Genomic DNA, 12,142 nt, shown 5'->3' on the forward strand with positions numbered 1-12,142 from the left:
AGGTTTTCACAGAAGTCAAATTTAGTGCATAGCTCTTTCCACGCCACATCAACAAGAGAAAATGAGGGCAGAGAGGGAGACGCCTAGTTTGGCCATTGGGTTCAGTTAAGTTATTTTTAGATGTCATAGAAACGGAAGTCTGTTTCCCGAGACGTCCTGTTATCCTGGAATTTTATGGAAACATAGTAAAAAATAATTACTAAGGATTTCGATCTCGCTATTTCTACTGGTTGTAAACAAAACGCGGGGCCTTGGTGGGTGTCGGGGTAAATTTTTGTCTCTCTATTTTGACCCTTTCCCTCCCAATAGTGCCACATACAGATTTTACTCTGTCTACACCAGACGATTTTACTCGTCAATGGGGCCCCTCTTGGGGCTTCAAGGGGTTGGGGCTCCTTTTCGTCTTTTGTATTGTCAGTGGAACAGCAACATGTAATACTTCATTTATCTCATTCAGTAGAAAATAACAATGTAACGATTACCTAAACGTATTTGTGGGTTCCCTATGGTAACTCAAATGATTTTGGCTGCACTTTGAATGGATCCGCTCGATTGAATTTGAATTTATTCATTATTTAGCCTTCTAAATTTTCTCATGCTCACTTACTTTGCATTTTACTCGGAAAATCATAGGATAACACTGAATGCAAAATATTTGACTTACCAACTGCTGAGTTGCTATTTGGGCTTCCTGTTTGCACATTTTTATACTTTCTCACAGCCCTTTCGCTATACTCACCCAGCCGACAAAAATCTGACATTTCCCCGGCACGAATTAAGGTCTCGGTAAAGGAAAATGAGGTGTCCGTTGAAAAAAGTTGTCATCCGATATTTTTAATTTTGAATAGGGTCAAACTATATATCATATTAATTATCATATTTTATAAAATAATTAGGATAGTGCACGCACTCTTATTGGTCAATAGCTGCGTTTAGATGAGAGTATGGAAACAGGGCTGTGACGTCCCACAAATTTTGATTGGTCATGTAGTCAGACGCGCGTTTTGATTGGTTGGTAGGAAATATGAGCGTGTATCAAGAAAATCTGTTTCAATTAAGAAGTAAAAAAACCAGCATTTACCTTCATTTGTCGAATTATCTTTGAGGAACATTTTATAAAAGCAATAGAGGACTTTTTTCCGTGTTTCCATAGTCTCATCTAAACACTTGGGGAAGTTAGGAAAATTCGAGACAGTTATGCAAACCCTCGACTGCGTCGAGGGTTTGCATAACTGTCTCGAATTCTCCCAACTCCCCCTCGTGTTTAGATGGGACTATGGAAACACAGAAAAAGTCTTCTATTGCTTAAATAAATTGAACTATTTGAATAAAGTTTTATTTTTTTTGGTATTTAATATTGACTTTTAGTTTTGAGGCCTCAAACTCAGAACTATCGAGTCTGCTGCAGGAAAATAACCGCACTTTGTTGCATCTTAATCACAGACGAATGCACTCCAATACCGTGTAAGGAATTTTTTATATGTTACGAATTTTTGATATTTTATTTTTTGATATGTTACCAATCTATTTTTGATTTTTGATATGTTGCGAATGAACTTACTTTGTATTTTTGATATGCTACGAATTTTTGATATGTCCCGCACCAAAGATACTTAATTTGGGCAGAAAACGTGCGATAAAATCAGTCTCCGAACACAAACGGAAATACCTCACATGGTATTTGTATAGATAATTCATCACATGATTTCGAGTGCCATTTGAAAAAAAAATAATCATAAATTTTTTCAAAGACGACCAAATTTAAATGCTTATTTATTTATTCCAAATTGCACTCGAAATCATGTGATTACCTATACTAATAATATACATGAAAAAATTCGAGATGGTTAAGCAGAAGAAACGCACGAGTGTCACGCAATCATGGAAATATTGCGCCATCCAGGGCGCGCCCTTGATTTGAAAACAAAAGATTTGATTGGTTCTGACCAAACCCTATTGTTTATTAGCCAACCATAATCCAGAATTTCGATGTGTCATTTGCATTGGTATTACACTTTTTGTACTGTGTTACACTTGAACTGCACTGCTCTCAGCCAATCAGAATCGAGAAATGTGTTCATGTATATTATTACTAGGCGTAGTACAATCATCCATTAGAACTGAAAATTTGGAAGTGATACCTTAAAACCCGTCGGGACAGGAGGTCCGACAAGTTGTAATTTTGGCGTCAAAATAAAGCCCTAGAAAATCGAGCTTAAAGATTTCGCGTGCAGTTCACGGTCTGCTGAATAACTCCGCCCCCTATTTGAGCCAATCAGTGTTCGGGCACGTGCTAAGGTAGCAGATCGCGCGTGAAAGCTGTCAATTGACATCCACGTGTGATTGACATGATACGTCAATCATTTTTCGCTCCCAGATTATGGCGAGAACAAAGAAAAGCGATTTCAGCGGTTTTAAAATTAAAATTTCAGAATTTTTTTTCCGGGAAACTTTATTTCACAGCCCACCGATTCAAGATTTGCAAAAACAAGCAATTTGAGCGAGACGCCCAAATTTACCTTTACCGAGACCTCAATCAAAACCCTTTCAAACATGCCCATCTTCTTAAATGATGCCGATGATTCATTCGGACACTGCACGAACACATATGGACTCTACCTGGTCTCCTTAAGTCGACTCTTAGGAAAAAGTTCTATGCAACCGGGCCTAGATATATCGAAATTATTATATAAACAGTTTTCAAAATTGTAATGGTTACTGTTAAAGCATGCGACACGTCAAGGTTGCATTTACTTATTTCAGATAATGTTATTTTGTTTATGTTTATTCGTTGGTTTTGCAATTCAAAGTGCCTCGGTGAAAAAGACAAGAGGTTTTTGATCGAGTGCTACAGTTTCCCATCGGAGAAACGGGTAGATGTTCACACACTAGAAAAAAGGAACACATACGAAACACCCAAGTTTTTAAAAGTGGTTCCAATGTTGCCAGCCATGCGTGGCTCGAAGGTCACACTATTGATTTTGACAATGCACACGTCATCGATAGAGGCAATTCACGCGTAAGAAAAACGCTGGAATCCTGGCACACAGCAATTACTAGCCAGGCAGACAATAATTCCAAGCAGCTGCCGAGACAATACTCGATTTTACTGTAGTCTTATCCATGTTATTAGCATTTTATTTTCATACTAGCATTCCTTTTGTATTTGTTGTATTTATTTATATTCATTCGTTTTTCTCACCTTTTTGTACATATATATTTTTACCTTCGCTTTGTACACCTCACTTTTTAAAGATTGCAGACTGGCAATCGAGAGCTCAGGGTTTTTAATTTTCAACCAGAGAACGTCTTTTTAACTTTTTAATTATGCCACCTGGTTACTCATCGATTTTTAAAAGTTTCCCCTTTCATGAAAAACCAATATTTTTTCAGTGATTTGATTTGTACTCTCTACAGAAGCTTTAGACTTATAAAATAAGGAAAGAACGAGAAATACCAGATTTAACATAAAAACTTTTACCTTGAGAAGTGACTGACAGTACAAACAGCAAAATAACACCAAGGAATGTTAGTAGACGGTAGTGATAAGCCATGTAAGTGTTCGACAGATGAATTGGGACAGACAAAAACTAATTATCAGTTCAAAGAGATAGTTTTCTCTAAGTGAGACTCTTACCTTCAAGACTGTGCTAAAATATTAACACTTCGAACATGTTTTATCTGGTTAATTTAAACAGTACACATTTCCTAGCCTCTATATCAATAGACAAGAGGAAGTTCGTAGTTTGCAGCGTAAAATAATCTTCAAACATCAGTTTGTTCCCTTCCATTGGCCGTTTTCATAGCATGGTCGAATATTGCGTCTGGACACCTCTCGGCAATTTATTTTAATGTGTCTTTTTGTCCGTCATTTATTCCTCTTCAAAGACGCACTAAACGATTTTCTTCGTGTGGACGAATGATGCGTCTCTCGCATGCACACAGGACGAATTAAATAACGACGGAACTGAAAGACGCATTAAAATAAATTGCCCAAAGTCGTTTAGATGAATTATGCGCCTCTAGTACAAAAACGTCCAATATTACATGGCTTCGTTTGTTGATTCACCTCCAGAGCAGTAGTCCGAAGGAGTCTCCCATTTGCAAACTACATTACTTTGATAAAAGCAAACAAAGGAACTGAAAGCTTATTTAGTACGAAATCAGTTTACTTCGTTGGCTGGTTTTTGATCAGATAGATAAGTCCGACTGGTACTTTTATTTGCTTAGTCACTGCGTTTCACCGTAGTAAATGCTTTTAACAGGAAGATCGGTCGTAAAGATAGAAAAAAATATTCTAGTTTAATGGCAGCAAGTTACACGACTGAAATAGCGCATATATACGAGCATTCAAAATAAGTCGCTCAATGGTAGCAAAGCACTTTTGTGGCCTCCCCATGGAAAGGCATTTGTTATAAGAGAAGCCTGCCGATGAAGGGACAGGACAATAAAATTTAATGTCCTCGGGTGATAATGGCATGCAAATACTGGTTGTGCCAAGTGAAGAGTGCTAGGGAATTAAAGATTGACGACGTCGACCTCGACGGAAACGTCACCTCAAAATATAACTTTGCACTATCGTAACGGTCTTTTACGATTATTCCAAATCGTTCACAGCGGCGCAATGCGGGCTTAGTATCCTGAAAATTAATTGGAGCGAGCGATTTCAGAGTAAAAATAAGGAACGAAAGGTTCGCGTTGTCGTCAAAACTTTGATTTTGATGATTTCGCGTCGTTGTTACGTAGACAACCACAAAAAAGCGTGCTAAAATGCGTGCTGCACGATTACTTTTCTTTTAACCAATGATACTCTTGTTTTGTTGCGTTCAGTGTCGTTTTTTCGTTGCCGTAGCCGTCATAGTAGAGAGCTTTCGATTCTAGTACGAGAATGACTACGAGTACGAGATTTTCTCATAAGACAACAGTGAGCGCGCAAACCATCGTCATTTTGGCGGGAAAAACTTGATGCCGTCGTCATTTTAGTACAAGGTTTTGCAAAAATGTCGTCGAATCAAAACAAGTCAACAACACGGTAGCAGTTTTGGCTTTTTTTGATGAGCAAAAAGGCGCAGTTACCAGCAATAAGAATAACTGAGCAACCTATACTGCTAACAAAGAGTAAGATTAAACGTACGGGTTATAAATTTCCTTAGTATTTTCGCTAAAAACGGGCAGTCAAAACTGGTACTCGTTCTCGTCCTTGTCGTAGAATCTAAGGGTCCCTAGTTTCTTACACTCCCTACAAAAATTAGGCCACAAACGATTAAATATCAAAAATGCAATGCAACTCTTGTTCCTTCCGGGAATTTTCAATGAAATTTTAATATCCTTTAAGTGACAAGTCACTGAAAAAACGTTTAAACATAGAATCCTTCTAAGAAAACCACCTACTTTTCGCCCGTCTTTGTGCCATGATAATTAGTCTACCTGTGAAGTGAATCTAACCCTTTCTGGCAACCAAACCTATTTTATTACTGATCCAACTGCCTACTCTGGCGCCTGTTTCTCGAAAGTCCCGGAAAGCCATTTGTGAACCTACCAACCGCTTGTTCGGAAAAGCCGATCTTTTAACATGTTTTGAAGATAACAAAAGGTAAACTGACTGTGAAGTTTGACGACTTAAATCCTTTCCGTTCTTGAGATACAGAGGGAACTGTGCCCGTAAAGTTTCGGGACTTTCGAGAAACGGGCCCCAGCAGCAAAGCTATAATTTTGTTGCTTTATAAGAAGATAATCATTTACTCAGGCGAAAAACAAACGTTGAAGGACGAAGAATGCAAATTCTCATCCGTCTTGATGTCAAACAATATGACAGGATGGGTTATCGATAAATATTCAGTAGAGACTGAATATTGAGGCTTTCAACTGTCAGATGGCTTGATAGCACTACACCCGGTATTGCAGAGGTCATTGTTCGAATCCAGTTCAAGCCTTAATATTTCAGGTTCTTCCTTCGTTACTTCTTGAGTAACGTTAATTAGTAACTGCGATGATCAGCATCTTAACTTAACAAGAACGTCTAATTTTGGGGCTGAGAGTTAACGTTCTTATTTTTTGTCTTTTTTGTACTTTGATCCTGAAAACGTTCTAGGGATGTTCTTCAAGTTGTGTGGAATACTGAGTTCGACAGATATGGAATCTACCTGGTCTCCTTAAGTCGACTCTTATGAAGACTTTCTATGCAACCGGGCCTAGATATATCGGAATTAATATATAAACAGTTTTCAAAATTGTAATGGTTACTGTTAAAGCAAGCGACGCGTCAAGGTTGCATTTACTTATTTCAGATAATGTTATTCTGTCTATGTTTATTTATTGGTTTTGCAATTCAAAGTGCCTCGGTGGAAAAGACATAAGGTTTTTGTTCGAGTGCTACAGTTTCCCCTCTCATGAAAAACCAATATTTTTTCAGTGATTTGATTTGTACTCTCTACAGAAGCTTTAGACTTCTAAAATAAGGGAGGAACGAGAAATGCCAGATTATAAAAATGTTTACCTTGAGAAGTGACTGACAGAACAAACAGCGAAATAACACCAAGGAGTGTTAGCAGACGGTAGTGATAGGCCATATAAGTGTTCGGCAATTGAATTGGGACAGACAAAAACCAATTATCAGTTCAAAGAGATAGTTTTCTCTAAGTAAGACTCTTTCCTTCAAGACTGTGCTAAAATATTAACATTTCAAACATATTTTATCTGGTTAATCTAAACAGTACACGATTCCTAGCCTCCATCAAGAGACAAAAAGAAGTTCGTAGTTTGCAGCGTAAATCTTCAAACATCAGTTTCTTCCCTTTCATTGACCGTTTTCATAGTATGGTCGAATAACGCGTCTGGACACCTCTGGGCAATTTGTTTAAACGTGTCTTTTTGTCCGTCATTTATTCCTCTTCAAAAGACGCACTAAACGATTTTCTTCGTGTGGACGCATAACGCGTCTCTCGCATGCCTTTACACAGGACGAATTAAATAACGACGGAACTGAAAGACGCATTCAAATAAATTGCCCAAAGTCGTTTAGATGCATTATGCGTACAAAAACGGCCAATATTAGATGGCTTCGTTTGTTGATTCACTTCCAGAGCAGTAGCCCGAGGGAGTCTGACATTTGCAAACTACATTATTTTGATAAAAGCAAACAAAGGAACTGAAAGCTTATTTACAAATAGTACGAAGTCAGTTTAGTTCGTTGGCTGGTTTTTGATCAGATAGATAAGTCCGACTGGTACTTTTATTTGCTTAGTCACTGCGTTTCATCCTAGAGAATGCTTTAACAGGCTAGGAAGATCGATCGTAAAGACAGGAAAAAATATTCTTGTTTTATTGCAGCAAGTTACACGACTGAAATAGCGCATATTTACGAGCATTCAAAATAAGTCGCTCAGTGGTAGCAAAGCACTTAGTGTACAAGAGAAACTTTTGTGGCCTAACCATGAAAAGACATTTGTCATAAGAGAAGCCTGCCGATGAAGGGACAGGAGAATAAAATTTAATTTCCTCGGGTGATAATGGAATGTAAATACTGGTTGTGCCTAGTGAAGAGTGCTAGGGAATTAAAGATTTACGACGTCGACCTCGACGAAAACGTCACCTCAAAATGTAACTTTGCACTATCGTAACGGTCTTTCACGATTATTCCAAATCGTTCACAGCGGCGCAATGCGGGCTCAGTATCCTGAAAATTAATTGGAGCGAGCGATTTCAGAGTAAAAATAAGGAATGAAAGGTTCGCGTTGTCGTCAAAACTTTGATTTTGTTGATTTCGCGTCGTCGTTACCACAAAAAAGTGTGCTAAAATGCATGCCGCACGATTACTTTTCTTCTTTTAACCAATGATTCTCTTGTTTTGTTGCGTTCAGTGTCGTTTTTTCGTTGCTGTAGCCGTCATCCTTTCTGAAACTCCTTACTAACATTAGGCCACAAACGATTAAATACCAAATGCAACGCACCTCTTGTTAGCTAGGGGTGCAGGGATGGCACAGTGGTGAGAGCACTCGCCTCCCACCAATGTGGCTCGGGTTCGTTTCCCAGATCCGGCGTCATAAGTGAGTTGAGTTCGTTGGTTCTCTACTCTGCACCGAGAGGTTTTTCTCCGGGTCCTCCAGTATTCCCCTTTCCGCAAAAACCTACATTTGACTTGATTTGCGTTACTTTCAGTTTACAGTGTCCCCAATAGACCTAATCGGCTAACTCAATGTTGTACCCAATTCAAACCCTTTGGGAAAACGTTTTGTTCCAGGTATTTCCATATCATTTAAATATGAATGCTACATTATCATGCAAATACAATACACAAAGAATCTTAGTCCCGGGAGATTTGAATTGGGTACAACATTGAGTTAGCCGATTAAGTCTATTAGTGCTCCAGCGCTAAAACGACTCGACACTTAAATAAAGTTCCTTTCCTTTTTCCTTCCGGGAATTTTCAATGAAATTTTAATATCCTTTAAGTGACAAGTCACTGAAAAAACGTTTAAACATAGAATCCTTCTAAGACAACCACCTACTTTTCGCCCGTCTTTGTGCCATGATAATTGGTCTACCTGTGAAGTGAATATAACGCTTTCTGGCAACCGCAATAAAAAATATCCACACCTTGAAAATGAAGTGAATTTTATTACTGATTGAAATGCTTGCTCTGGTAGCAAAGCTATAATTTTGTTGCTTTATAAGAAGATAATCATTTACTCAGGCGAAAAATAAATGTTGCAGGACGAAGAATGCAAATTCTCATCTGTCTTAATTGATGTCAAACAAATTGACAGGATGGGTTATTGATAAATATTCAGCAGAAACTGAATATTGAGGCTTTCAACTGTCAGATGGCTTGATAGCACTACACCCGATATCGCAGAGGTCAGTGTTCGTATACCATTCAAGCCTATTTCAGTTTTTTTCTTTCGTTACTGCTCAAGTAACGTTAATTAGTAACTGCGATGAGCAGCATCTTAACTTGACAAGAACGTCTTTTTTGAGGCTGAGCGTTAACGTTCTTATTTTTTTCCCTTTTTGTAATTTGACCTTGAAAACGTTCTAGGAACTTCTTCAAGTTGTGTGGAATACTGAGTTCGACAACAAACTGAGTTGTTCTTAGGTGCATCATGCAACTAGAAAATCATCGTATTGTTGATTAGTGTTTAAAAGCCCAAATGTGCGAAAAAACGATCGCGTTGCATAGAAAGCGTCCTTTTTTTTTTTTGTCCCATGGACAATTTTCTCCGGACAGTTTGCTCAGTGACGACTATCGGATGGTCACCGTCCGTTGATACACGCTCAGAGCCGGTCAGGGGGAAGAATGGTATAGGTATAATTTTTTTTATGCTGACTAAGTCAAATAAGATATATTTTGGGAGTTCAAACAGTTCCAGCTGAAAGTTTCCCACTTATTCAAACAAAGAGCCTATTGCTAGGTGAAAAAGAATGCAAGTGTACTTACTGATGGGTGCCAAAAGTTTTATGTGATCTTGACAAGAAGAGAGTCGTATAAAGGCCAAACAAGGACTTCGTTACAGTTGACCCAGTACGTAAATACAATGCCTAGAAATAACACTTCTATGTAAATAGTATTACTGACAACTTAAGGGAAGATACATGTAAGTGAGCCCATGCACACATGCAAAAATTGATTGTACACATACCTAAATAAATGAATTACGAAATTTAAACGAAGATGAGTACATTGCCGTTGCTCACATAGTCAGAAGACTTAATGCTAGATGTAATGAACCACGAAGGAAGCTGCATGTGTTGATAAAGCCAATGATTTGTTACGGGCAGCCAGGCTGCCAAATCCTTACTGATGTATGTTATCACGACATGCAAATAAATGCAATGACAAAGAAAGAGTCAGCTTGTCAGTAGTAAGCCGATTGGATGACTATCTCCGCGCACACAGACATTTATACTCACTATTCTTAACTAAATAAATTACTAGCGGGAGCTCCGCGCCCGCCGAAGGCGCTAGCGCACGGAGCACCATGGTTAAGAAAATACGGTAACCCATCGATGCGAGAAATTTTGGTTTATAGCTATGACGTCGTCGACCGTTCGTGCGTCCACCCGTCCATGTATGTCAATGTGACCAGTATCACGCTAGTTTACAGCATACATCTTTAATATGGGGCATCCATGTTATGGTCAATTGACAGCTGTCAAAGCAAGGTATCCGCTGACCAGTATCACGTGACCATATCGCAGGCTCAAGTTTAGAGCTCATCGAAGTTAGCTGATTCTTTAAAGTTGACTGATGCTTATCCGCTGGATAGTGATTTATCCGGTGGATAGCGTTATCCATCTTTTGAACAACCGAGGCCAGGTACTGGTTTACGATTGAATCGCAAGCTCAACCATGTTTAACTCACCTAACCATAAACGTGGCTTCATTTTTCGCGCGCTTTCTGTGGCTAGACGCGGCTACACGGCCATACTACGTCAACTGAAGCTCTTAACAGTCAACGCTTTTCGTGTTCGTGTGGAAAACAGTTTGGAAAATAGTTTCTATCTGCATTTTTCGCTAGTTTTAATCCAGTTTGACATAATATCGTGATAGCTGTGGTCTACACTGGCTACGTAGTTATTCAAGTCAAGCATTGGAGGGATGTAAACTTACAGGTGAGTGTTTATTTTTAATTTGCTCAGAGCTGCTTTTTTCTCTGTATTGCAATTTTTGGCATATTTTTAGAAGCTCTGATAAGGTTACATGATGCCTGGAGGACCTATGACTAAAACAGAAACGAAAGAAGAGAGAAAGAGAACGAGAACGATAACAATATAGAATACCAGTAATAGTCGGAATTTCGAGGCGACTGGAGCTGCTGGAGAGAATTTACGGCCGTTTTCCTTCGGCGGATCGGATCGAACGCTTCGTAAGAGTACCCAGCCTTAGGAAGTATATATAGAGGTTGCAAACCGGTTCCTCTAAAACTAACAGGAATGGCCGTAAATCGGCTCAAAGACCACACAGGAGGGAAAACATCACTCAACTAAAGTAAGGTAAGACGATTTTTATTTAAATCGCTACATTTTCATAGGTAACAGAAACAATCGTTATTTTCCCCATACAAATCCTTACAAATATGCAAATCGCTCGAGTCACGTAACAATGCAAAGTTCATCCTATAAAGAGCTGCTCATACATCGAGCTTGGGCTACCTGTGGTTTTTCCTTTCTTAGTTGCATTACCTTACTTTTGCATTGCCTTATTTTGCCCCTACAGGTAATTTGTTGGAGCGGATCTTGTTTGAAGTCTTTCCTTTCTTGGTTGCATTGCCGTATTTTGCCGATTCTTGTTGTAAGCCAAGCTGGCGTGTTTCAATGAAATACCGCAAAATGTGAATGATCTCGTTTTCAGAGATAAAGTGGAATAAAGTACATAACTAAAACTCTTTTTCGACCTAAACTAACGAAGTTTCCTGAAGGTTTCTAATTTTAGCGTGCTTCCTATTCGCTGGATATTGACAGTTAACTCTGAAATGGCTTTTTTGCTTTTCTACTCGCCCTCTGAGGATGTGCTTGTTTTAATTTCTTTTAAAACTCATGTGATTGAAGAAAAATTAATTGCCAAACTGGTGAATTCCAAAGTACATTGTGCTTGAAAATCCGATATCGCACTCATCCCTTTTGTGTTTCATGCGATATCGGGGTTTTGCGTGAAATTTACCGTGGAAATCACTAATTAGGCAATGAATTTTTCTACAGAACAAAGCAAAGAAAATGATGTAATTAAGCAGTAGCCGGAAACACCAAAACGCGGACAATTCGAAAACCTTTTATTTCACTAACTCTACAGGCATTAAAAATTAATAACCAGGGAGCTCGGCTTTTAGGTTTGGCTAAATGTATATATTATGAAATTTAAATGAACATGATGACATGGCCCCTTTTCATGTAGACATGCTGTAACGTGTTTTATTACGAAAAAATAGAAAATAGCGAATAGTGGTAAAAATGCAACATGAGAAAAGCAGCATATGTATGCAGCCAAGATTCACTTTTGAATTTCGTGGAACATGATGTACAGAGTAGCCTGTCCATACTCCTATGTGTTTCTATAGCAGAGAAAAAATATGTATAATGTTAGTCACTGAGAGTCACCTTGTCCAGGATGATTCAATTGGTGTTGTTCAAAAGTGCTTCAATGTTC

The 12,142-nt window shown here is 38.6% G+C and overlaps 1 pseudogene; it reads right to left on the bottom strand.

Moving 5' to 3' along the window:
* LOC138051914 (P-selectin-like) overlaps positions 1-3,601 on the bottom strand; it is a 103,348-nt pseudogene extending 99,747 nt beyond the window's left edge.
* Between the last annotated feature and the right edge of the window lie 8,541 nt (positions 3,602-12,142).

Source organism: Montipora capricornis, chromosome 6 (genome assembly GCF_036669925.1).
Source record: "Montipora capricornis isolate CH-2021 chromosome 6, ASM3666992v2, whole genome shotgun sequence".
Lineage (NCBI taxonomy): Eukaryota > Metazoa > Cnidaria > Anthozoa > Scleractinia > Acroporidae > Montipora > Montipora capricornis.